Genomic DNA, 22,132 nt, shown 5'->3' with positions numbered 1-22,132 from the left:
AAGTAAGTAATATTTTGTTAGTAACATGGAAAAATACTTGATTTGTTACTGATCCAAAGTGGCAGAATATTAGGAAAATAAAGGAAAAGTTTATAGAGAAAAAAACAGTAAGATAAACATTTTTGAGATCTTTCACTTACAGTTTTTAACTTACACTTTGAGAAGAAAGGAATGGACAGCTGAAGGCCCCTTTGTAGAGATAAAATTTCACTTAGATTAATTTTGTGGGAAAGACAAACTTCTTATTGGGCTTCAAAACTAGCTAACTCCTTCAAAGACACTGCTGCTTAATCCAATTATTGGTTTCAAAGGCGCCATTAAGCTATTTTAAAGCACAACTATTTTGAGCCTCAGGAACTTCTTTTCACATTAGGATATAATGTTTACTACTCAAGTAGTAAGTGACTCAAACAGAGAAAAAGAAAAAGGAATTGTATTTTCTTATACTTAAGCTTTACTTATATATGTAGAGAGTGGGCTACCTTCATTTATTGACACTGCTAGGTGCTGGGGACCTGGGTGTGATCACTGCAGTCACTGAGTTTTTAATGTAATCATCAGCTATTTAAAAATCATTTGCTATTCATTATAGAGTCTCAATGTGAAATGTGCTTCAAAAGAGAAAAATTTCTAGGATTATTTCTAGGATTATTTCATTACTAGAGGCCCGGAGCATGAGAATTTGTGCACGGGGGTCCAGGGGGCCCCTCAGTCCGGCCTGCCCCCTCTCACAGTCTGGGAGCCCTCAGGGGATGTCCCCAGGGGGAGCGGGCCTAAGCTGCAGTCTGGCCTCTTTGTGCAGGAAGTGACTGGCCCATCAGGGGAAGGCGCCACCCCCATCACCCCGCTGCTGCTGCCACTGCCATCCGCTGTGGCTGCTGGCCCTTGGCCCTTGCTTCTTAGTGCTGGCCCCACCCCCCCCCCCACCTGTGGGAAATTGAGCTGTGGGAAATTGAGGCACAGCAGGTCACACCCAGTCCAGCTTCTATGGAGGCATGGCGCCGGGACCAGGCTCACGCCACTGCCTCTGTGGCTGCCTCTGTGGAAGGGGCAGCACTGAGTCTGGGACCACACAGCCCCCTCTCCTGCTGCCTCTGCGAAAGGGGCTAGGGCACTGGACAGGCCTGCGCTGCTGCCTCTCCCACGCCACCTCTGCAAAAGGGGCCGCAGTGGTGGACAGGCCCGCCCCGCCACCTCTCCCATGCCGTCGCCCCTCCTGTGCCACTGGCCCCTGGCCCTCGAAGCTGCTGTGGCTTTGTCCAGAAGGACATCCGGAAGACTCCCGGTTTATCCAGTCTAATTAGCATATTACCCTTTTATAAGTGTAGATTATGCCCCTCATGTAGAAATGTATGAAAGTCATTGTTAGGGTTGATCAAATAATTGAATTGATACCCCTACCCTGGGAAGTGACCTTTAGGTCACTTCAGAACAGACATTCCCTTTTTCTTAGACCACGTTCCACTTGCTTAGACCACATTCCACTTGCTAAAACCATAATCTCTCCCCTGCAGACCTTCCCAGTATCCAGACCTGCACAGAGAATTCTCCACCCCGAAAAACCCTGCCAAGAGTCCTTTAAAAACTGATTCCCAGCCCCTGGGTGCTGGTGCCATTTGGGGGCTCAGCCTATCTGGTATCCAGATGACCTAATAAATTTGTAATCCCTTACCACCGTGGCCTCGTGTGTTCCTCCTTTGGCGACCCTAGCCGTCATTAATAAGGGTTCCCATGGGGTCAGCTTTAAATGGAGCAGCATAGTGGAAAGAGAAATGACCCAATAGCCACTCCACCATCTTCTTGCATTGATCAAACATCACTTTGCTCACACATGAATGTCATCAACTCTAAAACACATGTAAGCACAAGTGTACAAATAAGCATATATTCCTAAAGCACCAATAGTTCCTAATCCTTAAATAGGGTTTTTATTCTCTCTTGATAATTTCATGGGCACTATCTTGTTTTCTATGCTCATTTCTTTCTAAGCTAATGAGAGATATCGACATTGCCCACAGTTTAAGGGTTGGAATTTAAGAGATATGAGATTTACTTAATGACAAATGTGTCAGAAACACAGCCTCACTGAGTCATCTAAATAGTGATAGGCTTTCAGATTTTATTTTAGAGTCACATTCTAGGGATGAGAGAGTTACATGGTCCATTCAGTCATTCACTCAAAGAAGTACTTAATGGATCATTTATTGACACTGCTAGGTGCTGGGACCTGGGTGTGATCCCTGCAGTCACTGAGTTTGTAGTATAGTTATATTTAAAATCATTGTTATTCATTATGCAGTCTCCATTGTGAGATGTGCTTTAAAAGAGGAAAACAGGCTGTTGTAGATGTTTGATGGGAGGGGGCTGGTCTGGTCTGGGAGTTCAGAAGCTCCCTGAGGAGATGGCTGTTAAACTGACATGAGAAGAAATCCATCAAAGGGTAGCCAGGTGCAAAAAAGGGTAAAAGTATTTTGCAAATCTTTCTTGGTCAGCTCATCTCATAGTGATTTTCCTCTTCATTTGACATATTGACCAGTTACAGACTCTGCCTTGCTTTTAAGACATCACATAAGAGCTTCCTTTTCTTTGTCTCACGTTGTCCCTCTGGCCTCTTCTGACAGACCATGAAGGGATGCATTTGTGGGTTCTCAAGCTTTACCCTACAGTTTCCAGATATCTTGTTTTTTATTGATCATTTCCATATGGTTGTTTGTAGTAATTTCTCTGTGTCTTTCCATAGGTTCTAGAGTTAATTTTTTTGCTTTTTACCAATAGATTGTCATCTTGCTTTCTTAGTTTTTGTTATCCTTTAATACCACATATTTGGAATAACATACTGGAGGGAACCAAGAACCTATAATGGAGGGTGAGGGGCAGACCAGTCACACTAATGGAGTACAAATGAGGACCACCCCCTGGAGAACCTAGCAGCCTCGGCATGGGAGAACTCTGCCCTTGTTTGAAAAGATCTGAGAATAGAATTGTATGCAATTTAAGGTAATTTTCAGAGAGCTGGAATGCACAAATTGGGTCACCTCGAGGGAGCTAATGTATCGAAGCGGGTTTGGAGAACTATTGTTTGCCCAGATCATTACCTGAGTTTGTTCCAGTTTATAATATCAAGTTGTTGTAATGTAATGTAGAAAGTCACCTGGCTGAATTAGCCTCACTCCAGAAGGGAATTGGATTTGATATGACTAACACAGTCTACTCTGTGTAATTTTCCTATATGTTAATAATAGCTTCCCATGTTCCTTAAGTAGGAATCTCTCAGAGAAGCAGATATGCCACCTCGGGAAGCCCAGTCGCAGAATCAGCCTTCACAGTTCCTTTACAGTTGCTGTTCCCTTTAAAGCAATGTTGGTATCAATTCGGTCTAGGGGGTGAGGTATTTTTTTTTTTTTTAATATCAGATTTTAAGTTGGTATTGAAATTTCTTAGCGTTTTGTTTATAAAGTAAGTGAACGTAAAAGCAGGGCAAACGTGAGGGCATTTCATTCACTGCAGGCAGTAGAAAAGAGGAATATAGAAACGACTTGTTTTCTTGAACGTGAGAAAACATTACGGTTCTTCCTCTCAGGCAGTAGACATTTATTTAATAGGTCAGGCATGGAATAAGATTAAATCTACCCTAAATGCTTTAAATATGTAAGAAAGCCAGCCACATGGATCCTGAGCTACACCTTTGATCTCAAGGGCACTTGGCAAAGCAGACATGACTGGTTTGTAACTTAGTGTCAGCAAAATAAATTATTCAGCAGCATACAATGCCAGCTTGGCCCTGAGTGAGAATGGATCTTAAACACTGGCTGAAATGGAAAATGTGGTTGCATGTTTTGCAAATCTGGGAGAGAGCCCTTGGCTGTTTGTGTCTGGAAACATTACAGGTTTGTCTATTGGTCTGACCCCTAGCTGACCTAGCTTTCTCTTTGATCTACAAAGTGCTCTATGATTAGTGGACCATGAGAATTTTACTCGGCTTATGCAGAGAGTGGCCCTTTGAGGTTTGACTCATATCAATTGCCCCTTCCTTGGGTAACAGTAGCTCAGAGGCCCTCTGTCTTCCTCAGATTATGTTCAGGAAGGGCTCCCCCCTGGTTCCGGACAAGAGCACATTACTTGGCCTGGCCCATTAGTGTCACTTCTAGGCATGAGCTGCATAACGACATTTTGGTCAACAACAGTCCACGTATGCAGTGGTGGTCTGATAAGACTGTAATGGAGCTGAACAACTCCTCCTGCTTAGTGGCATCTTAGCGGTTGTAATGTCTGTCCATAGTTCAACACATTCCTTACTGTAACTTTTTTACCTTATACAATTAAAAAGTTTATAAGGTTAGAAATGTTACAGTAAGCTAAGGTGAATTTATTACTGAAGAAATTGTTTTTATAAATCTAGCATAGCTGAGTGCACAGTGTTTGTAAAGTTTATAATAGTGGGCAGTGATGTCTTAGGCTTTCACATTCACTCGCCATTCACTCAGTGACTCACCCAGAGCAACTTGTCCTGCCATCTCCATGCATGGAAAGTGCCCTGTACAAGAGTACCTCTTTAAAAATCTTTTAAACCACACTTTAACTGTACCTTTTCTATCTTCACATACGTTTAGATACACAAATACTTTCAAATATGTTTAGTTACACAAATGTTACAATGACCTACAGTATTTAGCATAGTAGCATTCTGTATGGGCTTATAGCCTGGGAGCAACAGGCTATACCATAAAGCCTAGGCATGCAGTAGACTATACCATCTAGTTTTGTGTAAGAGCACCCCATGATGTTCACAAAATGATGACATCGTCTAACAACGCATTGATCAGAACATATCCCTGTTATTAATTGACTCATGGCTATACTTTCTGTGTTGGTTCATTTAACCTGGGTCTTGGGATGGTATTGCTAGAAAGGGACATAAATTTTCAATCAAGAATTAAGTCTGAGAGGATGTAGGGTGGTACATGTGCAGCCAGCAAGGAGGAGAGCAGAGCTGAGCGATGGAGAGAGAGACCAGTCCTGATGGCACTCTGTGAGCCTAGAATCCTGCTGTGGCTACTGAGATTTTTTAGTTGCATGGGCCAATATGATTTATTATTATGTCTCTTGCCTTGACTAGTTCATTATTATTAACTAGAGGCCCAGTACATGAAATTTGTGCATGGTGTGTGTGTGTGTGTGTGTGTGTGTGTGTGTGTGTGTGTGTCCGTCCCTCAGCCCAGCCTGCACCCTCTCCAATCTGGGACCCCTTGAAGGATGTCTGATTGCCTGATTAGGCCTGATTCAGGTGGGATCAGGCCTAAATGGGCAGTCGGACATCCCTCTCACAATCCAGGACTACTGGCTCCCAACTGCTCGCCTGCCTGCCAGCCTGATCATGCCCTAACCACTCCCCCGCCAGCCTGATTGACTCCTAACTGCTCTTCTGCTGGCCCGATTGCCCCTAACTGTCCTCCCCTGCAGGCCTGGTCGCCCCCAGCTGCCCTCCCCTGCTGGCCTTGTCACCCCTAACTGCCCTCCCTTGCCAGTCTGGTCACCCCTAACTGCCCTCCCCTGCAGGCCTAGTCACCCCTAACTGTCCTCCCCTACTGGCCCGGTTCCCCCCAACTGCCCTCCCCTGAAGACTTGGTCCCTCCCAACTGCCCTCCCCTGCAGGCCTAGTTCCCCCCAACTGCCCTCCTTTGCTGGCCCGGTCACCCCTAACTGCCCTCCCCTTCAGGCCTGATCGCCCCCCAACTGCCCTCCCTTGCAGGCCTGGCCCCTCCCAACCACCATCCCCTGCAGGCCTGGTCCCTCCCAACTGCCCTCCCCTGCAGGCCTGGTTCCCCCCAACTGCCCTCCTTTGCTGGTCCAGTCACCCCTAACTGCCCTACCCTGCAGGCCTGATCACCCACAACTGCCATCCCCTGCTGACCATCTTTGACCCCATGGGGGCGGTCATCTCATGTGTTGGAGTTATGGTCAATTTTCATATTATGTCTTTATTACATAGGATCATTATTATCATTCATTATTATTAATGCTTCCTTTTTAAATCTTATAGTAGAGTCCTGGCAAATACAGTTTTATTGGTCTCACTAAAGCATTTTATTTTTCTTTGTTGTTATGTTGCAAAGAACCTCCAGAGTTTTGTATTTTGTATATGGATTAAAGCACTCTACATTTGAATGAATGTGGTCTTATACACTTCAGTAATTCAGATGATACCATATAGCATCACTTTGTGGGTAAAGTATGAAAAATTTGAACTCAGTGATACCCCAGAGCATGGGGTCTTCTTGTTTGAAAGGCTGTACCTGAGTTGTGAGGATTAAAGTTGCATTACTAACCAGTACTAGTTGCTAACAATGTGCCTTAGGGTTGTTAGTAGTTACAATCTGGTATTTTCCTTAGCATATTGAAGCTAACCACCAATGGGGATATTTATTAATGAGATACAAAGCTAAAAGTGATTATTGATATCTTGCATATCTAAATCAGGATATGCAAAGGTCTGCAATAAGTATAATAGTTCTTTGTGTGTAACCAGATGAAATTTGAATTCCGATTTTTTATTATGGTGCACAATGGTAAGATTTTTCAAGCCTATTTTTCATATTAATTACAGCATTTTATATGTATAGTAAAACAAATTAATATTTCCATCTTAATTTACTTTGCAGAAACAAGTCAAATTGTAGAAGTAATGAATAAAGAGAGAATAAATATATTTTGGAATTTATCCAAACGCAAATACTGGGAACTCAATTTTAAAAAAATAAAAGCTCAAGGAACCCTAAGGAGCTCTATAAGTAAGATCTATAGTTGTGTCCTTCAACTAAACTGCAGACTGCATGAACACAGGATGAAGGAGGTGTGTAGTTCATCTGCAGCTTGGTGAAAATATTGAGTGGTTTTAGTTGATTGCAAGCACAATCTACAAGCACAATCTAATTTAGCGACCTGGACCTGGTGTACTGGCCAAAGTGGTTCATCTGGATGCATCGATTCAGAGGCAGCCTGGTTTCATCCATATGCACAGCCCTGAACTTGGGAGGTAATAATCCTTTCATTCTGTGATAATGAAGCCACATCGGAAGAATGGGGATTTGGGCACATTTGCCTGAGGGATATTGACAGAAGGGCGGGGCAGAGGAAGGAGAGAACAAGGGTGAGAGGACCTGTGGCTATTCTCAGAGAATTGGGGATATTTGCCTGGGAGGAATGAAGACTCAGAGTGAACAGAACCTTCTTTAACTATTTGAATGATACTTATGTGGGAGAATGAGCGAATTTATTCTGGGTAGCACTGGAGAGCAAAACTGGGCATGCGGTTTTGGAGACAGGTTTCAGGTTACTACTGGACCAAGCAGTCTAATGGGCAGCACTGTCCCAGTGTGGCTGGATCTCCTCCAAAGTGGTTTCCAACAGGTAAGCCTCAGAGATCGGGGTGATGCTGGGAGAGGTGGTGGTGGTGGTGGTGGACGGGAGGGTCAGTGTGCCTGCCCCATCGGATTGCCTCAGTGTGGTGTTCCTCTGGCAAGTTCTGTCAGAAGTGGAATTGGTCTTTAGTGGTATTGACTGCAGAGTTATAAGGAAACCTCAGATTCGACACCATCTAGGGATCATTAGCACATCTGAGAGCAGAAGGTACTTTGACAGAGACAGTTTCTACTCATTTGCTCCAGCCATGATGACTTTCCTAATGATTTCCTGCTTATTTGGGAGTGCAGCTTTCTTCCCAGACTTCTGCTTGTGGTTGCCCAGGGAGGTGGACATTGAGTCAAGGAAGCTGTGGCTCTCTCCTCTCGAACAGCTCAGCAACCTCACATTCCAATTCGCAGCATTTGTCCAAGTGAGTTATTGAAACTGGACTCTTCTTGTTACAGTGCTTCTTATTCTCTAAATTTACTGCTTCCCTTTGCCCCTAAACACAGGTTTTTGTAGAAACCTACAGCTTCCCACATTCTCTCAAAGTTACCTGGTTGTCAAAATCTCACTTCATGAACTTTTTCAATTACCACATATTAATTGGTCAGAGGAATCATCTTGAGTTTCCTTGTTGACTTTGTAGCAAGGTGGTCTGAACTTTGTTACTTACAGCCATTATTTCTCCAAATTCAAATGTCTTTTAGTCTGAAATCTGGGTGACAAGACATAAAATGCATGGCTCAATAGAGGGAGGAGTTCGTCCCCCTACCAATTACCTCCATAAACATATTGCTGAGATAGTTAGAAATGTTTTTTGTGTTTATTTGATTAAAATAATTCTGATGTTTATCCCCAACTAGAATAGAGAGTTGGCAAGGAAGAGAGACTCTGGAGTGGACCTCGGTGGCAGGAATCAGTTGTTAAGTTTAGGTAAAGAAGCAGGACACCAGAATGGGGGGAGGAATATTTGATTCAGAATGAAAATCGCCCAGTTTCAGAACTGAGAGCTTAAATGCTAACTTTTTAATATATATTTTTAATTTCAGAGAAGAAGAGAGAGATAGAAACATCAATGATGATAGAGAATCCTTCATTGGCTGCCTCTTGCACGCCCCACATTGGGGATTGAGCCTGAAACCAGGGCATGTGCCCTGACAGGGAATTGAACCGTCAGCTCCTGGTTCTTAGACTGACACTCAACCACTGAGTCACACCAGCGGGGCTAAAATGCTAACCTTTTTGAGTGAGGGAGTTCTGGATTGTTTGTTTGACATTGCAGGATGTATGAGCCATCTCTCAGGTATTCGTTTGAGGATTGGGGCTTCAACTGGAATGGTCTCAAATGTCTCTTCCAAATGTGCAGTTTCTATATAATTTCTCCATCATTACTGATAACAACAGGGCAGAGTGGGTGGGGAATGCCTTTAGCCTTTCCATGAGCTTTTCCAGCTTCACCCCATTTTTGGATGTGAGTAATTTCAGTGTTGTTTCTTGGAAGTGCTTTCCAAACAGCAGCTTTGGCACATGGTCTCTAATGCCAGGCCTTCCCTACCAAACAAGGTTCCTATCTTGAATCTCTTTATACGAGAAATTTTGGAGCTACCACTGTCACGTTTGGTCCTATGAACAGAAGAATCGGGGATGGAGTGTGGACTTGTGGGGGAGTGGGGGAGGAGGGAAGCAGGGAAACGGCATTTTAGAAAATGTGAGATCAGGAAAGTTCTGGTAAGTTCTTAGGGAAAAATTAAAATGTTTGCCTTTGATGGAAAGCTTCTAGGTAGTTCTGATATTTGTGCATATATTATTCAATGGAAATAGTAATGCTAAAAGGGAACGCTCAGAATGGCTCATTCCTGGCAGGACTTGGTGCCCGTTACTATGAAGGTCTTCAAACAAGCATGCCCAGCTTGAATCAAGGAAGCACTCATTGTTATGGATTTACTGCTTCCTTCGCTTTACATTTAAGGAAGACAGGTGATCACGAAGGAGGGGAGTCCATGTGGGCTGTCCGCACAGTGAAATGGTTAGTGCCATCTTGCGTAACAATGGAAAGGCATAGAAGTCTCATGCAACTTTAAATTATTGTATCAGCAAAGAATTGGGACCTAAAGAAAATTAATTTGAGCATTAAAAAAGATTTCCTAGGTTTTTGTAATGTTAGTACCTCTGGTGGGCCGAATAATGCACCCCCTTCCCCAAAGATGCCCATGTCCTAATCCCTAGAATCTCACAATATGATATGTTACATAGCAAAGAGGAATTAAGGATACTCATGAAACTAAGGTTGCTAACCAGCTGAACTTGAGATGGGGAATGGGGAGGGAATCCTGTATTTTCTGGATGGGCCCAGTGTGATCAACAGGGTCTGATGAGTCGGAGAGATGCAGAAGGGTGATGGTCAGAATGATACTACATGAGATAGACTAGATGCTACTGCTTCTGGCTTTGACCCTGGAAGGGAGCCATGAGCCAAGGAACACAGGCAGCCTCTAGAAGCTGCAAAATCAAGGGCATGGGTTCCTCTCTAGAGCCTCCAGAAGGAACAGAGCCGGGCCGGCACCTTGTTCTTAGTCTAGTGAGACCCTTTGAAGATTTCTGACTTTGAGAATTATAAGATAATAAATTTGTGTTGTGTTTAGTCACCAAGTTTGCGGTCATATGTTATAGCAGCAATAGGAAACAGATAACTCTTTGTAGCATGAACATGTGTTATCTGGTTCCCCACAGTATATATCTTATATGGAAATAAAAATCCTAACATTTGAGGACAGCCTTGCCTGGCAAGCAGCAGAGTCAGGATGGTTCCACCCTGCTCCACAGGCAGCACTGAGTGAGAAGGACAAGCAGCACTTCCAAAGTGGTATGTGTCAGGTCCGCCCCTGCAAACAAAGGAAACAGTCCCTGAGGCCAGTTAAACAGCAGAAAGGGCGGACATCGGAGCTGGCCTGGGCTTCAAGACTTTAGAAACACTCACAAGGCAGTTGAGGGAAAATTGACAGTGAAATGATGTTAAAGCACCACAGAAAATAATACATATTTCTGCTGACAAATTTAACTTAAGGAAGATAAGTGATCTATTATTCTTCCTAAGGAAATAACACATTTGTGGGGATTTTTTTTTTTTTTTGTGCCAGTTTATAAAACGAACATAGAGCTTGAAAGAAGGAACATAAAAGCTAATTCTTCGATTTTTATCATAACGTTTATTTTGAAATCCAGGTTTTGTTGTTGTTCATTTGTTATTGGTTTCAACAGAAGAGCAAAGTAGAAGTTCTAATAGAATGGCAGTTAGAGATTTCATTACTATTTCTGAATATTATATTCCAGAGATGGAGACAATGGTTCTTTGCTTTTTTGGGAGGCGGGGGGGTGTCAGAATTATGTAATGAAAATGATGTAACAAGGATGAAGGTGTGACATTTGGAAAAATCCCTCCTCTTTCCCGAAGATTTTAACTGGCGTGGTTGACACTGCATACTCTCTAACATCCCTTTCCCTCTGCCCTTCCATTACTGTTCAGATCAGAGTAATTAGTAGAGAAGCACAGAGAAGGCAATGTGTGTTGGAAAGATTCATGATTTGCTCAAGAGAAGTGGAAGGAAGTGAAGGCACTAGAAAAGGGAAATTAAGAGGGAAGAGCAGAGCCCATTCCCGCCTTGTGTCACAGCTTTTGATTGCCAGAGTTGTGAATAAATTATGGTGAAAGGTTTTAAGGGTATTCCTGAGTGAGGGAGTTAGTGAACAGGAAAAGGAATGGCATTTTGTGTTTTGAATTGGATCTACTCAAATACTAGTATTCCTTGAGAAGTGTGAACAAACAATTCCTTTTTTTATTATTATACTTTATGTATGTGTGTGTTAATGTGCTAACATGGTGAGACCAGACCACATGAAGAACTGTTATTTGGGCTACAATAATTTTTATTACTACTTTTCTTATTTGGTAGAAAATAGTGCTAATCAGAATGGTTAAATTCAACCCTTAATCCACTCTACAACTGTACCCTTGCAACTCAGCATAGCTGGGAAAGAATCCATAATTTTGTTGCTGAATGTCCTCACTTAAAATATCGTACCACAACATTCCCATAGGTGCTCAGTAGTACCTAGAGGCTCTATCACATCTCCTCAGTAAAGTAGTTTCCTCATGCCCAAGACAACGGTTTCATGTCTTCTTTGATTAAATCTTCAGCACACTCAATTCTTCACTAAGAAAGGAATCAGAAGAGAGCTGCCTTGTCTTCCATCAGCTTGCCTCTATGCCAGGCCTGGCTGCTTTTCCCAGTGGGGTAATTGTTTCTCCTTCAGGCTAGGGCCACTTCCAACCATGTGCACCAAAATTGCCACCTCTGGACTTCTTAAGAGCATTGCTTTACTCACTATTCCTCTTATTTTGAATTCCCAACTTTCCCCCTCTCTACTCAAACATTCTCATCTTTGTACAAATATTCTATATTATCTCCCATCCCAAAGCAAACACATCTCCCCAGCTATGATCCCATTTATCTATATAGCAAGCCTCCTTAGAAGGGCTGTTATATTGCGAGCTTTACTTCCATACTACCCATTAATGCTTTTACCCACATCAATCAGATATTTTTTTCACACAGCTCATTTGAAATTGCCCCTGTCAGTTCTCTGTCCTCATGTCATCTGACCTCTCATGTGACACAATTCATAGGCCTTCCTCTTGATGCATCTCTTTGGCTTGGTTTTCAGGACATCCTCTGCATGGATACTATTTTAGGTACTGGAGCTATGACCACAACATAAATTCTTGCTCTCACGCCATTTATGTGGAATGAGAGAATGTAAACAAATGTAAATGAGAAACATTTGGTGATAAGTGCTGTGATGAAAATAGAGTATGGGGATGGAAAAGGAGTGCAAGTGGTTATAGTGTTAAACAGGAGAATTAGGGAAGGTCTCGGTGAGATGACATTTGGCAAAGACTTGAAGGAGATGAAGGAGCAGCCAGGAGGGAAGAGCTCTGGGTAGAAGACACAAATGCTGAACTCCCCCTTTCTAATGTGTCTTCTGTCCACTCCATATTAATTAATGAACCTGCTTTCCTGAGTCACCATTAACTTTTTAAAAAAATTTTATTTTATTGTTTAAAGTATTACAAATAGTAGTACATATGTCTCCTTTTTTTCCCCCTTGACCTTTCCCTGGCCTCCCCTACCCCCTGGCACATGCCCTCACCCCACTCCTCCAGTGTCTTGTGTCCATTGGTTATGCTTATATGCATGCATACAAGTCCTTCTGTTGATCTCTTACCCCCTCCTCTGCACCGGCAACACTTCCCAGCCTTCCCCCTGTAATTTGACAGTCTGTTCAATGCTTCTCTGCCTCTGTATCTATCTTTTCGTTCATCAGTTTATAATGGTCTTTATTATCCATAAATGAGTGAGATCATGTGGTATTTTTCTTTCACTGCCTGGCTTATTTCACTTAGCATAATGCTCTCCAGTTCCATCCATGCTGCTGTAAATGGTAAGAATTTCTTCTTTTTTACTGCAGCATAGTATTCCATTGTGTAGATGTACCACAGTTTTTAATCCACTCATTTGCTGATGGGCACTTAGGCTGTTTCCAGATCTTAGCTATGGTGAATTCTACTGCTATGAACACAGGGGTGCATACATCCTTTCTGATTGGTGTTTCTAGTTTCTTGGGATATATTCCCAGAAGTGGGATCACAGGGTCAAATGGGAGTTCCATTTTTAGTTTTTTTAGGAAACTCCATACTGTTCTCCACAGTGGCTGCACCAGTCTGCATTTCCACCAGCAGTGCACGAGGGTTCCTTTTTCTCTGCATCCTCGCCAGCACTTGTCGTTTGTTGATTTGTTGATGATAGCCATTCTGACAGGTGTGAGATGGTATCGCCTTGTCATTTTGATTTGCATCTCTCCGATAATTAGTGACTTTGAGCATGTTTTCATATGTCTGTTGGCCTTCCTTCTATCTTCTTTCAAAAAGTATCTATTTAGGTCTGTTGCCCATTTTTTGATTGGGTTGTTTATCTTCCTTTTGTTAAGTTGTAAGAGTTCCCTGTAGATGTTGGAGATTAAACCCTTATTGGTGATAACATTGGCAAATATGTCAGTGGCATTTCAGAGACCCTATCTTTGTCATTTTTCCTTGACATCTCTGTTTTGTTGGCTCTTTTAGTCTTCTACCATATGTTTTACTTTCCAATCGAGATAATCTGGTTTTCCTTTTGCTTCTGATTTTTATTTTTTTTATGTTGCAATACAATTGACCCTTGAACTACATGGGTTTGCATGGTGCAGATCCACTTATACACATGAATGCTTTTCAATAAATACCATACTGTTTTCAATCCGTAGTTGAGATTTTCTGGATAGGAAGTGCCAACTAAATGCATTGATCTATGCTATTTTATATCATAGTTGTGAGCATCTATTCATTTTGGTATCCAGAGGGATCCTGGAAAAAATCCCCCACAGACACCAAGGAACAACCAGTGTAGCTAAGTTTTTGGTAGTCAGAAGTTATACCTGGATTTTTGATTGCTCAGGGAGTTGTTGATCTAACCCTCATGTTATATAAGGGTCAACTGTGTGTCTTTGTTTAAAAAAAAATATTGTGGTAAGAACACAACATGAGATTTATTCTTAACTCATGATTTTTAAGTGTAAGTACAATATTGTCAACTATAGGCACAATATTGTTAACTATAGTCTTGTATAGTTAAAACCTTACACCTGTGGTTGCCAGAGTTTAAGAGGAGGGAGAAATGAGGAAGGTGCTAATCTTAGTCACTTTTTAATGGTTTGTTTTCTTCCCACTTGTTAAACTTGTGAATTCCTTGCATTTTCTCTCTATAATTCTTTATCTATATTCTTGTTATGGTACATAATGTGTTGATGCTCAATACATGTTTCTGTACTAAATTCATTAGAGATTTTATCACTTCTCTAGATTCAACTCTCACTTTTCTGTGCATGAATCTTAATTATACTGCTGACCAAACTTTTTTCTCAAGTAAGTGCTCTAGTTTTCCAAGACCACAGTGGGCTTTTTTACTTGATTAATCAGTTTCTGTCTCATTATCCTCCCAGTGCTTAAAATTATACACATGTCCCTCTCTGAAATCTCCTCTCCTGGCTCCCTTCTTTCTCATGGTGGTCTCAAGGATCTTTCTGTCTAGATCAAATGTCAGATTTGGATTTAGCTTTACTCTCTCCCCCCCAAATAAAATGTATATGACTTTTTCTAAACAATATTTTTTTTAGTCAGTTCCTTTGGTTGCATTTCTACTGATATATTTTAGTTCAGGTCTTATATCTTTTTGTTTTGAGTGATATAGTGGCATGGTTCTTTATCTTTTGTTTTCTTATCTCCTATTCATCTGACAAAAAAAAAAAATCTAGTTCCATTAAACCCTTTCCATGTTGCCTTTGCTGGTCTTCTAATTTTACCCAGGTTGGTCTATTTAGTTTCCTCTGAATATACTATTAAGCACCTTCCCTGAGTCTGGAAAGACTTTTTCCTTCTTTCTAAATCCTACACATGTTTCAAGACACAGATCAAAAGAAGTCACTAGTTGTGAATCTTTTTCTCTCTCCACCCCTTCCTATCCGTAGATCTATCTATGGATCCATCCTACCTATCTACCTACCTACCTATCTACCTTTTCTCCTCCTCTAATAAACTCTCTATCACTTATCATATCTGGAACTCAGTTAGCCTTGCCTTTTATTTTGCTGCCATTCCCTTTACACATGTCCTGTATCTTTGACTAAATTGTAAGCTTCCTGGGAAAAAGAATGCTACTTACACTTTATTGTGGCCTCTACAGTGCTCAGCATGATACTGTACGGGTGGGGGATACTAAAAATCAAAAACAAAAACAAAAACATTTGTTGGTTGGATATTTGAAATAAATGATTGCAATGGAATTATATTCTACACCAGTATTTTAATCTTATTGTGTATCTCTACAGGGCTGTCACACAGGGATGTTAAACTCAAAATATCCCAGCTGTTCCTAACATCTTCCCCACCTTCCTCATGCTGACTTGTTCACCTTCCTCTATTCAATAGTGGTAAATGGTGTATTAATCCTATCAGTCAACTGAATACAATCTTGAAGACATCACTGTTTCCTCTATTTCTCTTTGTTGTTGTATCCATTATTCACCAAGTCTTATTAATTCTATCTCAACTATGAAAACATCAGTCCCATTTCTCCCCCTCCTCTGCCATTGTTCAAGACCTCAGGTCATTTCTCCTGCGTCATTGAAATAACCCATTCTTCATTCCTCTGCTTTTGATATTTTCTTTTCTTAGTCTTTTCTCTTATTTATTATTTATGTATTTTGAAATATTTCAACATTATTCTTAGAGAAAAACATAAATGCAGGTTTAAAATATAATTAAGTGAGCCATGATATAACAACCTATTTCGAGAAATAGAATATCGCCTTGTCCCCCCATGTACCTTGTCCTTATCACACTCCTCAACCAGAAGGAAGCACTTTCCCTTTTGTTTATAATATTGTCATTTCTTTTCTTTAGAGTTAGCACTATTGGATGCTTCCCTAAAGAAAAGAGCTTAGTTTTGAACTTTATGTAAATGGAATTATCCTATATAATAAAAATGTAGTATGCAAATTGTCCCCTCAACCAGGAGTTAGTCTGGGAGTTGGACCAGGGGATCGAGCTGGCTGTGGGAAGGGAGGGAGGCCCTGGCTAGCAGCCAGTAGCTGCTAGGGACCCTACCAGTGCATGAATTCCGTGCACTGGGCCTCCAGAACAGTACTCTATAAGGATCTTCTGTGATTTTCTTTTTTAACTCCCCTTATTTTCTCTGAGATTCATCTGCACAGTGCCATGTTGCTGTATGTTTTATTGCTGTACAGCATTCTATTGAACAAATATTATACAATTTATTTTTTCATTCTATTGCTAATGGACATTTGGATTGTTTCCATTTTTACTTTTGCAAATAGTACTGCTCTGAACATTTTGGTACTATATCATGATACAGATGTGCATGACTTTCAGTGGGATATGTTTGTTGAAGTTGATTTGCTGGATGTGTCTATATTTAATTTACTATTATTGACAAGCTCTTTTTCAAATTGGTTAAACCAGTTTATATTTGTTTTAGCATTATATGGGTATCTATATTATTCATATCCTAATGATATGTAGTATTAGCTTAATTTTTTGTTTATTTTGTGTGAGCATATATATGTTCAAAGGCATGTATTTGTCGTTTTTATTTGCATTTTTTGTGATTAGTGGTAAAGTTGAGGATTTTCTCATGTTTATTAGCCATTTGTTTTTCCTTTCTGTTAAATACCCTATTGATGTCTTTTTGCCCATTTATCTATTTTGTTTTCTCTTTATTTCTCATTGATTTGTAAGGATTCCTTGTATGTTCCTGGGATGAGCCCTCTGTGGGTTATATGTAATGCAAGTTATTTTTTTTAATATATATTTTATTGATTTTTTACAGAGAGGAAGGGAGAGAGATAGAGAGTTAGAAACATCGATGAGAGAGAAACATCGATCAGCTGCCTCCTGCACATCTCCCACCGGGGATGTGCCCGCAACCCAGGTACATGCCCTTGACCGGAATCGAACCCGAGACCGTTGAGTCCGCAGGCCAATGCTCTATCCACTTAGCCAAACCGGTTTCGGCACAAGTTGTTTTTCTTTCATGTCTTTATTTTCATTTCTTTGTGTCTTATAAAAACAGGAGTCTTAATTTTAATGTAGATAAACATCACTAATTTACAGTTAGTACATTTGGTATCTTATTTAAGAAATTCTCTCCTACTCTGTGTTTAAACAGACATTTCCCACAAACTTCCATTTTATTGTGGGAGTTTGTAATATTTAGGTCTTCATGTCATTTTTTATTGCTTTTTTGCTTAAGTTTTTAAATGGAAGGCAATAGCGTTTTAACTCTTTTGGGTTTGCCCTCTGATTTTTCCTCTCTCTTCCCATCTATCTCACACTTTGTGACCAGACTCATCTCTAAAACAACAGGTTGATAATGTATATATAAAAAGTATGCAGCATGTTACCTGGTGGCTTTACAGTAAGGATTAATTAAGTGGACAAAAGTTCTAAGGATGTTCAATTGCTCAGAGAAAACAGCCTACATTTTTTACCCTAAAATTTAAGATACATTTTTCTTTGAAAACTCTTCCTTCCTTTCTTTCTCTATCTGATTTAGTCCTACTGAATGCTTCGCATTGTCTAAAGTCTAGCTCATTTTCAAAACCTGTCCAGGTTTCTTTGGTGAGAAATGTTGGCTGCACTGTTATACCACTTTATTTTATCTCTCAGCCCTGGCTAGAGCCTGTCTCCATTTCCAGACTTACCTTTATGTAATAACATGAAACAGATCCTGTTTGAGTTTATTATGCCGGTGTCTCTCTTCAGTAGGTTGTCAACTATTTTGGAGCAAATATTTAATCCTAATAACTTTTGAACTTCAGAGAGCATAAACCATAATGCTTTACATGTTGTGGGACCTCAAAAATATTCTAAAAATTAATTTGTTCATTAACTCATTATATTTATTTTTCTTCCTTAATGTGAGTTTATAAAAATGACCTAATATAAGGGTACATTTTTGCAAAAATTATCTAATATAAGGGTATTTTTTGCAAAAAGAAAGTGTAAAAGAAAGGAATAAATGGAGACCACCAGCCCTCATTTGCTACCCTGTTCCCGGAACACATCAGGAAGGACATAGAGGATTTTTCTTTAGAGAAGCTGAATAACCTCAGAGGAAAGACCTAGAAATAGCAATATTTGGGGAACCCAGACTTCCCTAGAAAAAGCCACCACCTAATCACCATAAGTAAAGCCATCAATTGACAAGCTTCCAATCAACTTCTAAGTGTTCCATGTATAATATGAGGGTCACCATATATTTTAGGGAAACCTCCAACATGAACACCATAAATTGGAGAAGCAAAATAACCACAAATCTACCAAAGGAACTTCAGAAAGTACAGGCAATGCTGTTTTTAAAATTTAATATAAAAAGAAATAGGAGAAAATATTGAACCCATGACATAAGATTAGAGTTCTTTAAAAAAGTCACTCAGAATATCAAAGTGCTTTGGGACTTGCTAGTAAAAGGGTGGACATTTATTGGAAGCAAATACAAACTACCACATAGGGAGTAGCTCCCAAGCCCCTTTTTCTAAAGTTTATAAAGGCTATAGCTCTTTATCTCTTCACGCTCTCTTCTAATTGGACCCCTTCCCCACTTTATGACCCTGTGCTTTTCTAATTGGTCACTCTTTTGCAGAATATCAGCTTCAAAGTCCAAAACCCACGTGGTGCCTTTCCCCTTTCTCTCCCCCTTACCTTGCAACATTTCTCTATCTCCTGTGAACATGTTTCCCTCTTTCCAGCATCTGTCCACATTTCTCTATCCTCTGTGAAAACATGTTTGCTTTTTCCCCATTCTCTGTGACTTTTTCTCTATCTCTGTGAATGTATGCCTCCCTCTCCCCTTATCCTGTGGCACCTTTCTATTCTCTGTGAATGTATGCCTTCTGGCAGCTCCAAGCCCTCACCTATGCCTTCCTCCCCCATGGACCCTCTTTATTCCTAAGACTCATTAAACCTGCCTATTTTGTCCCTAGAATTCCTTTCAGTATCTATGTTTCTGAAATAATCTTTGACAAAAACCTACTTTTATTCTCAGAAGTGGTCATCCTAGACATGTTCTGCCATGTGAAATATTGCCTTAAAAGTCTCATATGGTATAGGCATATAAATAAACTAAAAATATGGAAAATGAAGTAGATTTTAAATTTTGAGGACTTGAAATATTGCGTAGAAAAGCAAATGTGTACTCATTTTTATCACTGAACAAACATCTGTAGATACTAAACACAAACATTGAATCATTAGCTTAACAAAAACATGTCATAAAATTATATTAGATGCTGGAGAGAATAACTGAGGCATATCAGTTAAGATATAGTCAACTGTAATGGGAAATGCCAACGCAATTCGCCTTCATCAAAATTTAACTTTGCCATCTGACAGGAGTCTGAGATCCGGGAGCTGCTGCGCAGTGCTTTCCGGGCTCCGCTACGCTCCTCCTTCAAGGTTTACCCCTCCTCTCCCTTTAAAAAATATGTTTAATTTATTTTTTACAGATAGAAAGGGAGAGGGATAGAGAGTCAGAAACATCGATGAGAGAGAAACATCGATCAGCTGCCTCCTGCACACCCCCTATTGGGGATGTGCCCGCAACCCAGGTACATGCCCTTGACCGGAATCGAACCAGGGACCCTTGAGTCCGCAGGCCGACGCTCTATCCACTGAGCCAAACCGGTTCAGGGCTCCTCCTCTCCTTTGTTCTCAGCCTCAGGCGGAGAGCAAGAATATGCCCAAGTTCCAGGCATTGCATTGCATTCAGTCATGAGAAGGTCCAGAAGCAGAAGGGCCATCATCTCTGCTGAAGCCTCCTTGTTAGGACCTAGGAAACCTTTTCTAGTAACTCCGCAGAAGCCTTCTCACCAAGCCTCCATGACCAGGATTATTCCATGCCCACACCTAAAACAACACTGTCAAGGAGAATGGACCACTCTGAAGGGCTCAGTCTTAAACCGAGGGCGTGTTGGATAGCTTTTTATCCTGAACCTGGCATAGGAGCTGAGTAGTGAGAGTTATGTCGTTATCTTCCTTGGAAGGCAGTACGTAATGCCCAACATTGAAGAATTAAGAAATAGAAATGTGAATATAGTATTTGGAAATATAATGGTAATTTCAACAGAGATAAAAACAATTTCTCTGGGGGTCAGGCAGAAAGGGGAAAAAAAAACAGATTTCTTTTTATATTTTATTGTATTTTGCTGTTATTTGATATTTCAAACAATGTGCATAACAATTTGATAAAAATATTGTTTAAAAATAAAATAATAACTGTTAGACCTAATAGCATGATTTAAAGTAACAACCTAACTTTTCATTACGCAGTTTTCTGTAGCATTTAATCAATCCCTTATTGAAATGTATTTAGGTTGTTGAAAACTTTATTACAAATCATGAAGATTGATCCTTGGTTCATTTATAATACTTTAGAGATAGTTATAAACATTAAATAGACTGGGTTTGAGGCAAGTTATTGTCCGATAGAAAGTATTAAAGGATTAAACGATGCTTCTCAAATGTCATGGCAGTGCTTAAGAATTACTGGCAGGCATTCTCTAGCTCAGTGCTTGAGGTGTGCCCCAGAACATCCCAGTCAATACTTTTTTGGAGGGTGAGGCAGCTACATAGACATGGGTTTATTTTTAAAAGTCTTCCAGTCATCTAGTGAAATTTCGGGGAGATTATTCTCCCTCCCCCCGTGATTTTAAAACATTTAATATGTCTGTGGTATAAATTGAATCAGACTTATAATTACATATTTTCTTATACCTATTACCCTCTTCAGATCTTCTCTCATCTCCAGTCTTTCCTTCTCTGGCATGCCCACACTTCCATCCCCATGCCTCAAGATAAGGAATCATAGGAAGCACAAAGGTTAGAATTGGGGGTATTGTTTCTTCTTCCCATACTTTCCACTGTAGCCAGTAGTATTCTTCTACAGGAGCAGAGGTGTCCCCTCTGTACTCGCCATTCTGATTTATGTGCTTCCTTCATTGACCTTGTTTTCTCTTCAGATGTGCAGTGAGTATCTCGTCCAGTGTTATGCCCCTCACATGTGGAGTTCTTCATTTTCTGTTATGGCCCCAGCTTTTCAATGTGGAAGACTATTTTTACTTTTACATTCTATTGTGGCAAATAGATTGAATTTAAAGACTAAATATTTTTCTTTATACTGCACTTTTATTCTTATAATGGAGTTTTTAAAAATAGTATTTGCCATTGTCATTATAGGACAAGCAAAATTCATTATTTTCAAAAATTATTTGTGAAAATGAATTTCCAAGTCTTCAACAGTAATGCACTCTATGATTGTACAAGTAGAAAAGTGTTTTCAATTGACTTTTTTTTTATTAAACCACACTTGAAAAATACATTGTACTGCTATGCCATCTGTAGCTAGTTGCTGTAATTACCAATCTGCTTCATATTTCTGTTTTGTTAGTATATTCTTGCACTTGATGTTTTGCATAATTAAGTTTATTAAAATAACAACCTTGAGTTTTAATATTTAGAATAATATTTTTGAAATCTGGCATTCTGGAAAGTACAAGTTAGTATATGGAGATTTGATAAAGGCAGATATTTTATTCTCAGTGACTTGTATTGGTTAGAGAAACTATTTTAAAACTAATATATCATGAGATAATGCTTTGTGTAATCATGTATTTCAAAAGGTTCATATACTTTAATGAAAGACTAAATGAAAGTGATTAAGTAATGATGATTCAGATTATGCTCTTTTTTCATTATGGTTTCTATAAGAAGTTAATGAATGTTCATCTGAACTTAGAACATTTATTTTCATACTGCTATTAATAACTATTTGCTCTTTGCGTGTTCTATTGTTGTGTCTATAGTGTTTTAGTATTCTTATGAGTTAAAATGTTTTTATGTGGTTTGCTTCAAAATGTGCTATTTTACTTTATTAAAAGTTTATTACAAAAATAATAATAATAACATCTGAAATAGATATTACTATTATATTTTATTTATATGATTGGGCAGAGGCTTAGAGGTTATGAAACTTTTTCAAATCCACACAGGCCTTATGGCAAA

Source organism: Myotis nattereri (assembly GCF_964212035.1).
Source record: "Myotis nattereri genome assembly, chromosome: 7".
In the NCBI taxonomy this organism is placed as follows: domain Eukaryota; kingdom Metazoa; phylum Chordata; class Mammalia; order Chiroptera; family Vespertilionidae; genus Myotis; species Myotis nattereri.
The sequence above is the reverse complement of the archived record's forward strand: the minus strand, read 5'-3'. Positions refer to the sequence as shown.